The 16,819-nt window shown below is 48.2% G+C and overlaps 1 protein-coding gene and 1 long non-coding RNA gene across 2 annotated transcripts in view; one reads left to right on the forward strand and one right to left on the reverse strand.

Moving 5' to 3' along the window:
- LOC138282891 (uncharacterized) overlaps positions 1-16,819 on the reverse strand; it is a 34,715-nt gene that overhangs the window by 17,494 nt on the left and 402 nt on the right. The window lies entirely within an intron of this gene.
- ZC3H3 (zinc finger CCCH-type containing 3) overlaps positions 16,614-16,819 on the forward strand; it is a 1,347,955-nt gene continuing 1,347,749 nt past the window's right edge. Inside the window, exon 1 of the mRNA XM_069220898.1 lies at positions 16,614-16,729. The gene's annotated coding sequence lies outside the window, so the exon portion shown is untranslated. The remainder of the gene's footprint in view (positions 16,730-16,819) is intronic.

The raw sequence follows: 16,819 nt of genomic DNA on the forward strand, positions 1-16,819 counted from the left end.
TAGTCTGGTGAAGCTGCGAGTGGGGCTCAGCATGGGAGTGGCATTGCCTCTAAACCACAGAAGCGAGGAGTCCTGAAGGGAGTATGTGTGAGCCTTAGTACTGAGAAGAAATCTGCACTGAATGTTAGAATTGATGGATTCTGGTGGAGCTGTGGTGGTTCCCATCGACAGTGGCATTGGATGTTAGTCTTGAGGTGCACTGGCTGACCAGTGTTTTGCTCTTTTGGGTCCAGTATTGCCTTGGCAGTGGGACTGAATATTAGAATTGAGCTGCTGTAGTCGAACTATATATAAGCTGGCTCCCAGTTAAGGAAAGGAAGTGACTTCGCTGGGGTAGAACTGAGGTGCACTGATGGAGCTGCACCTGAGGTCCTAGTACTGGAACAGCAGAGTGTACTGACTGGAAGAACTGAGGTGCTCTGGCAGACAACATGTGTGGGGTTCCTGGCACTGGCACAGCTGAGGGCTTGGAGTGTGTGAACTGAGGTGCATTGATGGAGCTGCGAGTGGATTCCCAGCATGAAGCAGAAGTGGGCACCGTCTCTAAGGATTTTGGAGCCCTGGTAGAGCTGGGTGCCTAGGCTATAAACAGTAAACAAGTGATCCTCCGCCCTTGCTCTCAGCACACAGGCAGGTACACTTGGTAAAGAAAATCCAAGCCACAGAAGGGCGGCAGCTGAGAGAGGGTGCAGAGAGCCCACAAAGACCAAATGTGACCAAGATAACAGCCTGATATATAGCATTGTTTACAGCTAAGCTCAGAGGAAGAATGTTCTGCAAATAAAAAGTGAAGCTTTCGTGGACAGGAGCAGGAAACAAAGTGAAAAAAGTGCCCTACAGACCAGATAAACAGGACAAAGTGTAATTTTTCATCAATGTTATTCTATATGCAGCTACCTTTGTGTACTACTATTACAAAAAAATATGCTTTTTAAAAGGACTGAGTTTGACATGAAACAGTAAATCTCAAGGCACATTTTGTGGCAACGTATCATATACTGTGTGCAATTAAATAAAAATAAAAAAACAACTTGCATATTCACGTTGCTTTCAGTCACAGGCTGGGACCTTTCACCCAGGCTTCAATTCCTTTATTCCTTTCCTTTCTGGTCACGGATGGACGGACGCATCGGACGCATGCGTGTTTCTCTCTCTCTCTCATTTCTCTCTCTCTCTCTCTCATTTGGCTCTCTCCCACACACACTCTCTCTCTTACTCTCTCCCTCTCTTACTGTGTCTCTCTCGCTCAACACCCTCTCTCTTACTCTCTCACACACTCTCGCTTTCTCACTCTCTCTCTTACCCCATCTTAACCAATGAGGTTTCAGATTGTATTCCCTCTCTCTCACACTCTCTATCTCTTATTCTCTCACTTGCTCTCTCTTACTCTCTCTCGCATACACTCTCTCTCCCCCTCCCACTCTCTCTTACTATCTCTCTTTCTTTCTCTCTTTCACTCTCTTACTGTCTCTCTTATACTTTCTCTCTTGCTCTCTATTATGCTCTCACACCCTCTCACTCTCTTTCTCACATCTTCTCTCTCACACACCCTCTCTCTCTCTCACACACACACACACTCACACTCGCTCTCTCTTACTCCGTCAGTTTCTCAGCCTTATTTAGTCGCATCTTTGAACCCGCCTGTCGCCCCCCACTCTGGAAGTTTGCTGGAGTCACCTGTGGTAGTCATCAGTGGTTGCCAGGCTGCATGGACCAGTACTGAGCATCTCCATGTGGAGTGTGGGGGTGCCACCGGGCTGCAGAGTGGGGTGCAGTGCTTTGTGCTGATGCTGCAGGCGGGCTGAGGCCTCCGTAGAAGTGCGCTTCCAGCCTTGGATCGACATATTGCACTGCTGTGTGTAACGCTGCTGCTCTCGGCTCCTCTCAGGTCAGCTCTGCTCTGTAGTTACCAGGTCCTGCTTTAGGGCGGTGCACCCGCTCTGGTCGCACTGGGTGCTGACCTGGATGGGGGGCAGAGACAGCGTGGGGGCACTGTGTTTAGCAATAACTTACGATTTAAAAGCACCTGATGCAGTTTCTTGTGGTCCAGCTTTCAAGCAGCAATAAAAATGTCAAGCTAACTCTTGTGATTAATGTTCCTACCAGAGAGAGAGAGCTATCAGAGTTTTGTCTAGTGGCAGTTTTGATTCACCATAAAGTAGCCCAGAGGGTTAATATGCCTGCTGCAAAGAACAGATGTGCATTTTAAATGGATAGCAGAGTGGATTAGTAAAATCAGCCTTTACCAAGGCTTCAATACAAGTGAAATGTGTATGAGGGAGGGGCTATGGAGAGATGAGTGGCACTTTTGCTGGGTGGTACTTAGGGAATCAGAAGAGAAGGACATGGGGCGGGGGCACCAAAAAAGATTTTCGCACTGGGTGCCACCAGCGCTAAGGCCGGTCCAGTAGTTGCACAGCACTTCTTCCAGGGCTGCTTGCTGATTGATGCTGGTGACTTGGGCTGCAGTCTGTATCCCGGACACATTATGGAAGGCCTGCAGTCACGGCCTTCGTGCTTCACCTATCCTACAGACACGAGTGAGTAGAGTCCTCTTGGCAAGTGACACAAGATAGGCTAGCTAGACCTGTTGAAATGTGTGCTCAGCTGCTGCCGACAACCAAACAGGGACCCACCCTCCACATCTACTACCATCCTACACTGAGAGCCCCACCAGGGGAGGAGTTATCAGGAATAATCTCCCAAATGTACAGTGTCTCACAGGCCTGGTCTCTCAAACTCATCATGCCTGCCAGGCTCAAGACTCACGCGTGCTAGAGCCCACATTGGCAGCTGGGCGGAGTTGGAATCATCAAGGGTCAGGGAGGCAGGTTCATGACCTGTAGCAGCTGTGGTTGGCTCTGAACCCTGCACACCCCTTGAAGGCGCGTGGAGAGACCGATTGATGGATTGAGATGGCAACAGCAAGGAAATACAAAGTTGCAGCTCGTTGACTGAGTGCCTGCCTCTAGTCCTCACCAATCACACTGGGCAGGCCACAGTGCGGCCTTGCAGTGGAAAACAATACAATCAAAGCGCTGCCCTCCCAGGTCCACGGGAGGCACGCGCTGTTTGTGCCAGGTGAATTATCTTTGTTACCACCACGTTGGGAGGCACGCGCTTTTTGTGCCAGGTGAATTCATTTTTTTTACCACCATGCCGTGCACGTGGCAGTGGAAGCGGAGGCAGCGAAATTATATTATTATGAACATCTGTAATCAAGATGGCCAATTTAAGGGGTAGATTTAATAGCCCCTTGTGCCTTCTTGCACCACATTAGCGTCATATTTTTTACGCTAATGTGGCCCAACAAGGCCAATGCATTGCGCCACTTTGTAACCCTTTGGACTAGATTATGCATGTTCCAGGCATAATATATCCACAGGGGGCATTCCCCGATTGGGGTGGGGGGGGGGTGAAAAAATGGCACAAGAAATCTAAGAGATTTCTTTGTGTCATTTTTTTTTGGCACTTTTAACGCCCGCTAAAAGCAGGCGTTAAAAGGAGGCACACCATTGTTTACAGTGGGCCTCAATAGCTTTGCAGGATTAGCGTCAAAAAGTTTTATGCCAATCCTGCAAAGCTCCGAACTAGAGTAAAAAATGCTGACGCTAGTTCCCTAACTACCACCATGGTGAGCCGTATCTTAGATATGGTGCACACATAGTGGAGTTAGGGGGGTGGCGCTAAGGAACGCAAGAAAAGTGTCGCTGCACTGAGTGCAGCGCCACTTTTCACTTTTCATAAATCAGGCCCTAAGGGTATCTAACGCACTCTGGGGCATATATACAAGAATGTGGTGCATCAGCTGTGATGAGCCACTTTTCTTGCGCCACCTAACATCACCATGGTAGCTCCGTATTTACAATACGGTGCACAATGGCACACGCTACACAATAACGTCAATTTTTTTATGCTATTGTGGCGCATTGGTCAACTAGTATGGTGCTAGTCCAGCAATGCGTGGGGAGGTCCACTGGAAACAATGGGAGCGTCACTTTAACACTTGCCTTGGGCAGATGTTAAAAATGACGCAGTGAAATTTAGTAAATTTCACTGCGCCATTGTTCTGGGTTTCCTACGCACGCACAGTGAGTCTGGTGGTTTAATGCACCCTGTAACAGTAGGCGCAGCTCACTGCTGATGGTGGTGGGGTCAATGTTAATGCGCGACTAATGCATTTTAGTGCTGTGAAGCAGACACCAGCACTGAAATGCATTGGTCTAACCCCTGATGTGTGGTACTTGCCAGGACTGCCTGAATGAAATACATAGAAGTGAAACATGGTACATGGAACAAACACTTATTAAACCAGTGGCTCTTAACTTTTGGCTTCTGTGGCTCTTCATTAAATCATCACTGGAACCCGGGATGTCCCATTAAATCATTATTGGAATTTGGGGAGACCAATCGATACATACTGACAGCAGGGAACCCTGGTCTATGGAATTTTGATGAACTGGACTGCAAAAAATACACAAAAATACAGGCACAAGCATTCATCGACGAAATACTTGAATGATGAAATATTTTATTTAATCAACAAACAAATATAAAAAAATCAAATTAATTTTAATAGGAAAATTTGAGCTTTTTCTAAATTCAACTGAGGGCACTCATCATCCATAATATATCCTGTTTGATGCACTTGTACTAACTGCTCCCACAAAACCATCTGAGCATACCAACTTTTATCCTCCAGTTTCAAATTCCTTCACATTTGCAGAAAGTTTTAAAAGTTTTAATTTTACATTCAGCTTCTTTATTTATATGCACTTTGCTAATCTGTTAATAATATTTAATTTTCTTAGCAGTTGAGGTTTCCTGAGTAGGCTTCGCTGACCCCTAGGGGTCCCTCGACCACAGGTTAAGAAGTAATGCATGAGACATTATTGTCTCCAAAGTACTGGTAGCATGGACAAAAAGTATGGTTCTGCTTGTAGTATCAGTAAGCTATTTCTTGATGTGAAATAGTCCTGTTAGGTTTATTATGGGGTTTTTCTCTCACCTTATGCATGGGTGTTGCATTAAATGGTGCAGGACTGCTTTGAGATCAAAGGCCTGCATTGCTTTGGTATACCTCATGAAGTATTGACTTGGACGAGTCATTGTATACCACCTGACCTTCCATATTTCCAGACCGTTGTTAGGGCTTAGAGATACAAGAAGAGGCTGGGAATGCTGTTTTCTTATATGATTCCCAGCGTGGTTGGGATCTTATTTTAGTATTCTTGTTTTTTAGTATTCTTGTTTTGCTTCCTGTCTTAGAAGTGAGCTTCACCTCATGACCCCTTCCATGTGTCCTAAGTCCTTGTGACTTGCTGCTCCAGTACAGGTTTTTCTTAGAATCCTCTGACTTGTAATCTTGTTTATTCTATTATAGAACCAGGACAACAACTTCCTGGATTAACAGACAAATAGTTGGACCGGAGCAGCTCATGGTTGCTGTGGGCATGCATGAAGTAAAGACAAGTATGACTAAGAATAAAGAAAAAACAGAAAGTAAATGAGCCTCCAGACAAGTTGGGGCCAGGGAAGGCACCTTTTGAGTGGGAATCTCTAGATCCTTCTCAGTTTTCAAAGCTACCAGCAAGTATAAATAGTGGATTCTCATGCCCAATACCTCAGTACACATATGGACCGGTGGAAGACTCAGAAGGACTGCTGTGGTGCTCTGCTGCAAGAAAGACTGGTAGACTGCTGCCCGGCTACCCTAGTGCTCTGCTGCAATGCTGCCTGAGTAATAAAGACTGGACCTGCATCTTGAACTCAGGACCACCCGAGTGACTCCATGGGCTAGTTGGCCTGATCAGAGCTTCAGAGACAGAAAAGGCTCCAACTCTTTTGAATCCTACACCCAGACGTTACATGCTGTCAGTCCTAACCCTCCAAGTAGCTCTCCTCCAGTCTTATACCTTTTGAATTGGGGACAGAGGTGCCAGACAAGCTCAGCGGTGGTCTTCACCAAGTCTGATGCTAAGCACAGCAAAGCTTCACTGCACAGCTATAAGTTCCATTGGAACTGGCGCAGAGCGACCCAAGCCCTGCAGAGCCTTGCCACACACCTGCCAGCCTCAACAGAACTGACGCAGAGTGATGAAAAGCCTCACCAAGTGCCGTCGCCCAGCTGCCAGTTTCATTTAAACCGCCTCGGCACAAAGCCTTGCTGCACATCTTCATTGGAACTGATTCAGCTTGATGCAGGACTTCGCATTGTGAACCTCAAAGTCCCACCGAAACAAAACTGGACGACACAAAGCCTTGCAAAGTAACACTATGCAGACCATGCACCAGGATTTAAGGTACTTTTTCTGCAGGCCTAGCTTGGTCCCTGTATCTGGCCCATGCTTCATTGCAGTTGGCTTGACCTTGTTACTTTGTCCTGGACTGGCACAACCAGATAGCCAGAGTTGGCGCTTTGTGCATTTTAACACTATTTTTACCTAAATCTTTAAAATTGCACATATACTGTTCTACTAATTGCATTTTTTTGTTTTGGTCTCAAATAATGTACTAATTAATACTCTATTTTTCGAAATTGATGTCGATTTTTTCTTCTGTTGCGTTTTCACTTTATTAATGTTTGTGTGTTGCAAAAATACTTTACACATTGACTCTAAGTAAGCCTGACTGCTTTTGTGCCAAGCTACCAGAGGGTTTAGCACAGGTTAATTTGGGGGTTTCGTCATGTTTCACCCTGACAAGAATTGTGGTTGCTGCTTGAGTAGGGTTTCACCCCTCCCCGCATCCAGTAACCCAATTTCCTACATGTAGGTTTCCTTCTTAACCATTTTCATTTTTTATATTTTATCGTATCAGTTGCTGTAAAGTCAGTACATAATAAAAAATTATTTAAAGCTGCAGCTCAGTTGTTGGCTCAATGTATCGCATATTTTTAGAGCATCTACAAACTCTACATATAGCTGGGTCCAAAAGGGTCTAACGTAACATACCGGACGTAATTTGTAAATTGTCCATCATGGCAAGATGTTACAAATAAAAACATTGTCATAAATGGATATTTTTTCCTATTCGTTTTCATATATGTTTTCTATTCAACAGTTAGTTTCTTTGAGAAAACCCAGTGGGATCTACACAAATGACTCCTTGCTGAATTTAGAATTTAGTCTACTTTTCAGAAATGTAGCGCTTTCTGGGAGCACTCATGGGTTTCAAAATTGTTTCCACCACAACTGCAAGTAGGCTGAAACCACAAAAGTCAGAAAAACGTGACTACCTCTTTGAAAAATGGAAATGAGTGCTAAAATGTGTTTTTTCTTTATAACTATGCTTGTTCCTGAGAGCTGAGAAGATGGTCAGTCTATTGCAGCAAACCTTTGGTTGATGCCATCTTTAGAAAAAAAAGTGTGCACTCTTGCACAGCACGTTTTACAATTTTTCCTACAAAAAATCAAAATGTAGCTATATTCTGACAATTTTCTCAGTTCCCTCCACGGAAATCTACAATTCATAGTTACTTTTATAATCTCCAGGATTTTGGAAAAATTGTCGTGGATAACTTTTGTAGGAAAAAAGTTATGAAGGTCCGAACGCAAGCTACTTCTAACATCCAAAAATAAGAGCTTGGAGCCAGAGGGGGGAAACCCTAGCAATCAAGAGGTTAATAGAATTGAAAATGTCTTGCTAACCTGAGCATTCTGCTGTAACCACATTGGTTTGTCAGACCTCTAACGAAAAGACCAACTGTCCCTTCTGTCAGTAAAAAATAGGGGAACGTTTTACTTATCAATTTTTACTTATACTAGGAGGCCGTGGCCTGGCCTCATGGCCGCCGGGATGGATCTTCCTTAGCTCCAGCCAGGTCGCTGAAAATCCTATGGCCTAGTTCACCCTAGCAACCTGAAAACCACTCACCTGCCAGCTGAAATGCGGTGATTCCTGAGGCCCCATAACTGCCTGGAGGCGGTGCTGGACCAGCCCAGCCCCTGTGAGTGGGGGAGAGCGGTTAACCGGATCTGTTCATCCGGCCTGGAGCAGCAGCTTTGAACAGGGTCTGTGGGGGGAGCTGGGACCGAGCCTGGAGCCTGCTGCTGGAGTTGTCTTGGTGGCCTGCTTCCTGTCGCGGCAAAAAACATGGAGATGCTCCGGCAGGAGCCCGGTCCAAGATCCTGCATGCCAGCTATTCTGTGCAGCAGTGGGCCCCTCCATTTTGGACTGTAGCTGTGGGGTGCACTGTTAGAGCCCGAGACCTACGCCAGCAGATGCGGAAAGGAGCCAGGGCCTGGAGGCTGCACCAAGCGAGGCAGGTGTTTGGGTGCAGTACTTTGAGGTGGCGCATCCCTGGGCCCAGAAAGCTGCCACATTGGACAGTGTCCTGCGACATGGTATTGCCAGCGAGCCTGCTGTAGTGATCCTGACTTCAGAGTCCCCCTTGAGCTGTGGTCACTGCTGGATCTGGTTTCCCTGCCAGCCTCAGGTGCCATGCATGATTGTGGTCTGGGGCTCCTGTGGCTGCGGACGGATCTCTTCCATGCAGGACCCACATGAACAGGTGCCTTGGGCAGCGGGGCTGAGCTACCTTGGGTGGCCCGTGAACCCACATTCATCACCTGGGAGACCTCAGGAGAGACTGATGCCCACTTGGAGATACCTGATTAGCTGGGGGCTTTGGGGAGAAAAGCCTCTGAGTGATCTCCCAGGTGCACATTGTGTGGCCCCTTTTACCACCTGACTCTCCATTTTGGTCTTTGCCTGCATTAGGAGGCCGTTGACTTCTTGCTCCACATGTTGAGGGACTGGGCCGGGTGGCCCTTTATGTACTGTCCTGGTGCCTTATACATCAGTACCAGCAAACCAGCAGAGTTGTACTAACTATACTGCAACTTTGGGTCTCCTGTCCCTCTGGTGTTGACAGCACGAGTCACCCTATACTGGATCTGGCTGGCTTGATGGAATAGTGGCTGGGCGCGGACTGGGGTGATAATGCCTTGCTTTTTCTTGGAGTTGCGGGGCTGAGGCAGAGTGCTGAAAACCTGAGATGATTCTCAGATCTACCCTTTTGTCTTGGGTGGAAAGGCCCTGGGGATGGGCTGGCCATACCTTGGGTCCCAGCAGACTAAAATGGACCCATTCATGGCCCCAGGCATGGGTGCAAGGAGTGACCCTCCCCCCGCCAGTCCGGGGAAAGACAGCACAGAATCTCAGGGCCCGACGGGAGCTCAGATACTAGCAGCAATTGAGGCCTCTTGTGTGGCAGTCCAGACATTGACTGAGGTGGTCTCGCAAGATGTTGGTCTACTGCGAGTGTACCTCCGTAAGGTGGCGAAGCGCACCCTGGCCACACAACAAGATGTCTCAAAGTTACAGGGAAAGGCTGCCACTCTGCAGGCCAAGCTGGGTGATCTCTCGGGCTGGGCAGAGCGGATGGGAGCTATAGGCAAAGATGCTGAGGGGGGTGCCCCCACTGCTGCAATCTGCATTTTGTGGGATTCCCAGAAGACAATGAGAAACAAAGCCCGGAACTCTTTCTGGAACAATTAATTACCTCTGCGACCCTCCCAGCTCGGCTGTTCCTGTTCTTTCTGGTCAAAAGGAACTGCTTCACTCTGGTGCCACAGCCCCCAGTGGTCCCCCCCCCCAAGGACTATCAAAGCCAAAATTCTCAACTACAGAGACAGGGACCCTATTCTATGAGCGGTCAGACAAGGTGGAAACCCCAAATTCGAAAACCATGTGATCTGCATTTTCCTGGACTATACGAGGCAAGTGCAGCAGATGTCTTTTGGGAGGGTGAAACAAAATTTATAAGCCAAGGGCTTGCGCTATATGCTCGTCTACCCAGCGAAAATGAAAGTGATCCACAATGTGATCCACCATGAACATTCACATTTCTTCAGAACGCCTGAGGGGGTATAAGCCTGGCTGGCGATTCGGGGGAGGATGAATCCCGCCCCCCCATGGTTCAGGAGAATAGACTGGAAGTTTGCGGGAAGTGCAAGCGGTGAGGTGGCGGGGCCTGCCAGTCTTCTTCCCGAGAAGTGGTCTGCCCAGGTTGGAAAGTCGGATTTGGAACAACAGCGATCAAAGAGAGAGACGGCGAGGGTGCTGGTGGATGTGGTGACGGCCTCGAATTTGGATGAAAGTGCAACATAAGTGGTGGACACCCCCGAGTGGGGGGGACATGAAGTTGTGCCTGACGTATCCCGGTGCTGCCGAGTGGAATTCCACCACGCAGCTGAGCTTGTGGGATGGATGGACATGATGACCAGCTCTTTTGCTGGAGGGGTGCAGAGGGGAGGGGGTGGTTCCTGGAGATCCCACCTCTTTCAGACTAATAAATTGGACAACAGGTTGTGAGTAAGATATGTGAAGGTCAGCGGACGGGTAACATGTTCTTTGCAACACGGGAGGGGGCGCTTCCCCATTCCCCCCAGTAGTTGGTTTTGCTTTTGCATTTGTGTTTTCCCCCTTTCTGGGTTTTCTTTGTTTATCATAGAGGGAGTTCCTAACCTTTGTGTGCTCATTGTTGTGTGTGTTGGACACTGGTGCTCGTTTGCGACACAATAGATCGCCTGTTGGTGTGTGGTTGGATGGGTGAGTGCGTGGCAAGTGTTGACAGTGAGTGAGTTCAGACACCAGATGTGAATCTAGAGTCCTGAGGGCTGGCAACAGACCTCTCCTGCCCAACACATGAGTAGTTGTCCAGTTGGCATGTATTTATACACTCGATGGGGGAAGCAGGGATGGGGAGGAAGATGGATGGGACACGAGTTGGGTTTAGTTGGAGGAAGGGTTTCATTAATTTTGGTTCACCCAGAAGGAGGGGTAAAAATGGGCACACCACACCTGCTAGGAGAATGGATGTGGCCTTTGGCACCACTCGGCTCCCATCATACGACACTAAATAGGATTTCAGATGCCCCTCGATACAGTGTAATGTCCTGGAACATCAATGGGCTTGACAGTAACGAGAAGTATGGCCTGGTCGCACGGTATATATGACGTTTGCAACATAATGTAGTTCCACACCAGGAAACATACTTGAGGGGAACTCAGTGACCTATACAGTGCTGGCGCACGCGGAGTACAACTCCGGCTCGAGGAGAGTGCCAATTTAAATAAAGAAAAAAACCTGTTTCTGGTGTCCATACGTGAATAGATCAGAGCGGTAGATATGTGGGTGTCCAGGGACAGTGGGGAAGGACATCTCTTACATTGATTAGTGTCTACCTCCTCCCTCACCTTCAGCAACCTGCCCTAGACCAGGTGGTGACCATACTTGTGGAAGCTGACTCAGCCATCCATGTTGTGGGTGGGGATTTCAATGATGTCATGCACCCGGCAGTGGATTGCTCAAGAGTGGCAGTCATCCTGGTGAGAGTCACATCCCTGGGACAATTTGCATACACCCTGGGTCTCTGTGCCCTTTGGAGATGACAACATCACAGAGATAGGCATTAATCCTACTTTTCTGGAATCCATAGGACCTTCTCCCAGCTAGACTATCTGACAGAGGTGCAGTGAGCGGAATACTTGGCTCGGGAAGTGTCGGATCACTCCCCTCTCTGGATCATGATGGAGGCCTAGGGTCATCCGAGGGGTGTGAGTTGGCGGCTGAACACATGGCAGCTGAGGGATGTGGAGGATGTGACCGAAATTCGGATTGATTTGGAGCTACTCTTCACTGTGTTGGGGAGGGCAGCCATGTTTAGGATGATTTCTCTCCTAAAATTAGTGTATGTCATGCAAAACACCTACTATCCACTTCCTGCGACAACATTTGCTGTGCTAGAGAGCGATCTGTGTTCCCTACTGTGGGATTGCCCTCCCAGACATTAGAGCTTACTACTGGGCAGCAGATTTAATTGCAGTGAATGACTGGATGTTTGCCCCTCAGGCCCACGCTACCTATCAGTTGGAATGCACAGAGTTTCCTCGTCAATCTGGCCTTTATTTCTTGTATGGAGGAAATGGAGTTCAGTGCCTGCTGCTTGCTACACAGGTGCCTGTAGAGGCCTGGCGGAGTGCCACTGGATGTATAGGATGGGCTGGTAAGATAACATGGGCAACACTGATTTGGGAGGGTGTGTGGTTGAAGGAGATTTGGCATCTGGCATCTACTGGAAATTTCCCACATAGGCGACCTCCTCGAGGGGGAGTGGGCTGATGCAGTTTGCGTTGCTGCAATGCGAATACTCCATGCATCTTAACCAGTTCCTGATGTATGCCCAGCTGAGACATGCCTGGCTGGCTGAGGGTTTAGTGACACTGGACCTACCTGAATTTGCCCCATGGAGGGATGTCTGTTGTTAGAGAGGCTACCCTCAAAAGCTATCTCCCTTACATATAATATATTCAACAACCATATGCCAGATAGACTGGCTAAACTGAGGGAAAGGTGGAGCCAGGAGGCAGGAGAGTTGGAGGATGTGTATTGGGAGGCGGCCCTGATGCACCTGAAGGAGGTGGCAATAAAATCCCACCTGTGCCTGATTCAGCTAAAAATTCTCCATCAAGGGTATTATGATAGAGATTGATTACAATCGATTGCTGGCGCGATGGGATGATGTCCTCTGGCTGATTGGTGGGGACTTTAATTGTGTACTAGATGCACATCTAGACAGGTCTTTCCACCATTGCAGCACACCACTGCCACCTCTAATGCCCGCTCTTTAGTATCCTGGCTACATCACTGGCAATTGGCAGAAGTCTGGCGTCATTATAATGCAACAACTAGAGTATGCTCCTTCTACTCGGCCCCTCTTGATTTGCAGGTCTGGCTCGACAGACTACTCTGCACGGCCAATCTGGTCCCAGCAGTTGTACAGACCGATTATCTTGCCCATACTTACTCCGACCACAACCCCCAATATCTCCAACTCCACTGGGATGGGGCCACCCGCCCCCACGTGGAGGCTACAGCATGTGTCGTTGGAGGACCCATTATTCTGTGAATTGATTGGCCAACAGATAAACAGTTACTTTGAACTCAATGTAGGCACAACCTCGTCTTGCTCAATGGAATGGGACGCGTTCAAGGCCACGCTGCGGGGTCACTGTATGGGACTCAGCTGTAGTATGCACCGGCAGCTGGACCAAGAAGTGTCCGCTGTGGAGCGCTAACTGTTGCGGCATGAATCAGAAGCGGTCCAGAACCCAGAATAGGGTATCTAAACTGCAAGCCGTCTGTAAAACTCATTCAGAGCTCCTCGAACGCTTGAGGTGCCTTAACTATGCAGCGCACTCTGCCAATATACATGCAAGGGCAGATAGAGCTGGAACACTACTTGCCCGACTGATATGTCAAGACACTCCTCACAACACGGTATGGTCTATCCAGGCATCGACGGATGGTTTGCTGGGCACACAGGATTCAATCCATGCAGCATTTCACACACATTATGAGTACCTGAAAAGCACAGTCTCTCATCCTCCCCTGAATGAGATTGACCAGTTCCTCGCAGAGTTGCCCCTGCCCCGGATCACTGCTGAGCAGTGTTCAGAACTGGATGGCCCTCTCCTACTATCCGAGCCGATGCCATTTGCTCCATTGCAAACGGTAAAACACCAGGCCCGGGTGGGCTACCGGACGAATTCTATAAGACGTACTCAGCTCAACTAGCACCTAAATTACTTACTTTATATGAGGAAGCATTAGCACAGGCGCGCTTGCACCATACATTGAGAGAGGCCACACTGGTCTCCCTCCTGAAACCGCATAAGGACCCTACCAGTCTGCATTCCTACAGGCCGCAGGCGCTCCTCAATACGGACTATAAAATATTAGCCAAAATTGTTGCAATGTGACTGGCCCCACTGATGCCTGCACTGGTTCATGAGGACCAGAATGGCATTGTACCGGGCTGCATGACGTCCCTCAACCTGCATAGATTTTTTATCGGGTGATGCGCTATACTCCCACCCATTGGCCATGAGCGGGCTGCCTAGTGATAGACCTAGAGAAAGCATTTGACTTGCTGGAAAGGCCTTACCTCTTTGCAGTTTTGCCCAAATATGGTTTAGGCCCGCGTTTTATACAATTAGTGAAATTTCTCTACACACTTCCATCGGCTCGAACCAAAATGGGACACCTCGTGTCGCCCTCTATCCATATAAGGAGAGGCACACGGCATGGGTGTCCTTTATCCCCACTACTTTTTGCTCTGGCGGTGGAACTGCTGGTGGTTGCGCTCCGCAGGGCAGGGCGCTCTTGGGGCATACCACTGGGCGATGGAAATCATGCAGTCTCTTTATATATGGATGACCTTCTGGTGTACATTAGAGATATAGCAGAGTTCCCCAGTAATTTAATACCATTATTCAACGCCCATGCGAAGTTTTCTGGCTTGCGAGTGAACTGGGCCAAGTCTTGTGTTTTTCCGCTGTCGACTGCTGTGCCGGATCTGAACCTCACATCAGTGGCCCCTGGCCTGGTGTGGCAGCCCAGTACCTTCAGGTATCTTGGCATACAGGTATATCACGCAGATGCTGATCTGTTTGATGGAAATCTGACATGTGCTGTGTCAAACTTGCGCCAGCAGATGACGTTCTGGAGGACGCTGTCGCTAACAGTCATGGGCAGGGTAGCCCTTGTGAAAATGATAGTGCTGCTGAGGCTCCTATATTATTTTGTAAATTTACCACTATATGTCCCGGCCTCCTTTTTTCGATCTATGGAGTGAGACATCCGTGATTTCATCTGTAACGCCTCCCAACATAGGGTAGCTCTTTCTAAATTTTACCGCCCACTGCATTTGGGAGGTCTGTTGTTACTAAATCTGGAACATTACTACCTAGCAGCACAAGTGCAGTGGGTAGCTCGTTGGTTCTCATCGCAACACCAGGTAGACACGGCCACTGACCTTCCGCCATGGTCGCGCAGTAAATTGCTCCAGTTATTCCACCCCTGTGCTAAATCCGCCACACCGGAGGCCTATACTACTGAAGCTGGCTTACAGCTTCTACCGCAGATGCTGTTACCTGACCAGGGACGTCCTGCCCTATGCGCCGGCTGTACCATTATTGGGGACACCACGAGGCGCATGTGCCACAACATCTGCGGAACTGGCCGCCTGGCACGAAGTAAGAAAATATACTCTAGGGGATCTCTATTCTGAAGGCACCTTCCGCACTCATGACACACTGATGGAGGACACTGGTCTACACTCAGGCACCTTTCTACTACATAGCTCTCTCAGACATACCTTGCATCGTGCATGGGGGGACCTTGAAAGGGAACCCCAGATACACTACACACTGCAATATCTGCATGTATTCAGAGAGGGGTGCCATTTAATACACTGGATGGTGGACTCTTTACACACACATACATCAGGCCCACTTATGGAGCTCTGAGAGAGATGGAAGGGGGACATGGGGGGACCTTTCGCGGACAAGGAATGGGAGACCATATTAGTAACCCCTGTGTATGTCCTGCGCAATATGCGATTTCACTTAATACAATATTATATAGTTCAAAGAGCCTACCTCACACCCGAGAAATTAAGATACTTTAACTGTATAGATGCTGCTTGCCCGCGCTGTCAAACTTTGGGGGCGGACCTCCTGCACATAGTATGGTCTTGCCCCACTCTGAGGCACTACTGGTCTTTGATTCTAGCGAACCTAGCACGCTGTGTAGCCCGAACCTAACCTCAGACATGGGAGGCATGCATTCTGGGATTGTTCCCTAGGGGCAAAAAACTGAAAGCAACATCCTGTTTTCTAGATCTGGGATTTTTAGTGGCGATCCCCCGAACCACCGGTACACAGAGCATGGGTACGATCACTGACTGTCTGGGCAAGAGCAGAGTGCACAGCTTTTAGGCGCAAGGAGGTATTGGGGCTGCGCAAGTATCCTTTAGTGTCACAATGGGAGCTAATGTTAATGGACCTCACTGCTCCCTTGGGGCCTGCGCAGATAAACTCCGACCCCTCTCCTGTAAGCAATGCATGATTGCGACAGCATGCATATAATCCAACGTACCACATTTTTGAGTATATGGGTGCTACAAGTAGACGCCCCCTGCAATTTGGCGACAGATGTGCCGGATGTGCACCATATAGACTGCATGTGTGGAGACAATTTGTCGAACTCCTATGATTGTATAGTAACTATGGTAATTCTGCTTTGTAGATACATGGACATGTTCTGCCCACATTCTTCCCTTCCCGTATGTTCATTGTTCTGACTTGCAGTTGAATGCAATGCGTGGATAACACATGCCTTTATGCTGTATTATGTCATCTTTCAAATATAAATGCAATAAAGCAATATATATTTTTTTAAATGAGAGATTAATTACATTGTACAGGACAAGCGACTTCCCCGAACTTTCTTCGATGTGGGTAGGTGAAGTGGTGCTATAGCCACACGTTGTGGAGTTTCCCAGATATCCAGAGATAGTGAATGCAGGTGGCGGGAGAGTTGGGAAGAGTGGTGGATGAAGCCCTTCCTCTCGACCCTTGGTATATCCACTATATACCAGGTGACATTGATATTCCCAGGACGTGTGTTCTATTTTGTAATTTGGGACTGGTGGTAGCCAAACGTGATGTAGCACAATATTGGGGGTTTGGGGGAGCCAGAATCCCTGTCTTTGCAAGAATGGAGAAAGAGGGTGAATCTCTGTATGGCAGCTGAGAGAGTCACGTATAAGTCCAGTGGTTGTCCGCGCACATTTCACAAGGTCTGAGCTGGATCAATCAAGCACTACAGCCTGTTCTGTCGGGAATTGAGACTCCTGCGCCGTGGAAAAATTGTTGTAATGTAAGTGGGAACATTGTTGCAATAGTTCTAGGCTCTTGTTATTGGCTATGGAACTTTCATGCTTTTGCCTGATTTACTTAAGTGGGTATG

This window comes from Pleurodeles waltl, chromosome 2_2 (assembly GCF_031143425.1).
Source record: "Pleurodeles waltl isolate 20211129_DDA chromosome 2_2, aPleWal1.hap1.20221129, whole genome shotgun sequence".
Lineage (NCBI taxonomy): Eukaryota > Metazoa > Chordata > Amphibia > Caudata > Salamandridae > Pleurodeles > Pleurodeles waltl.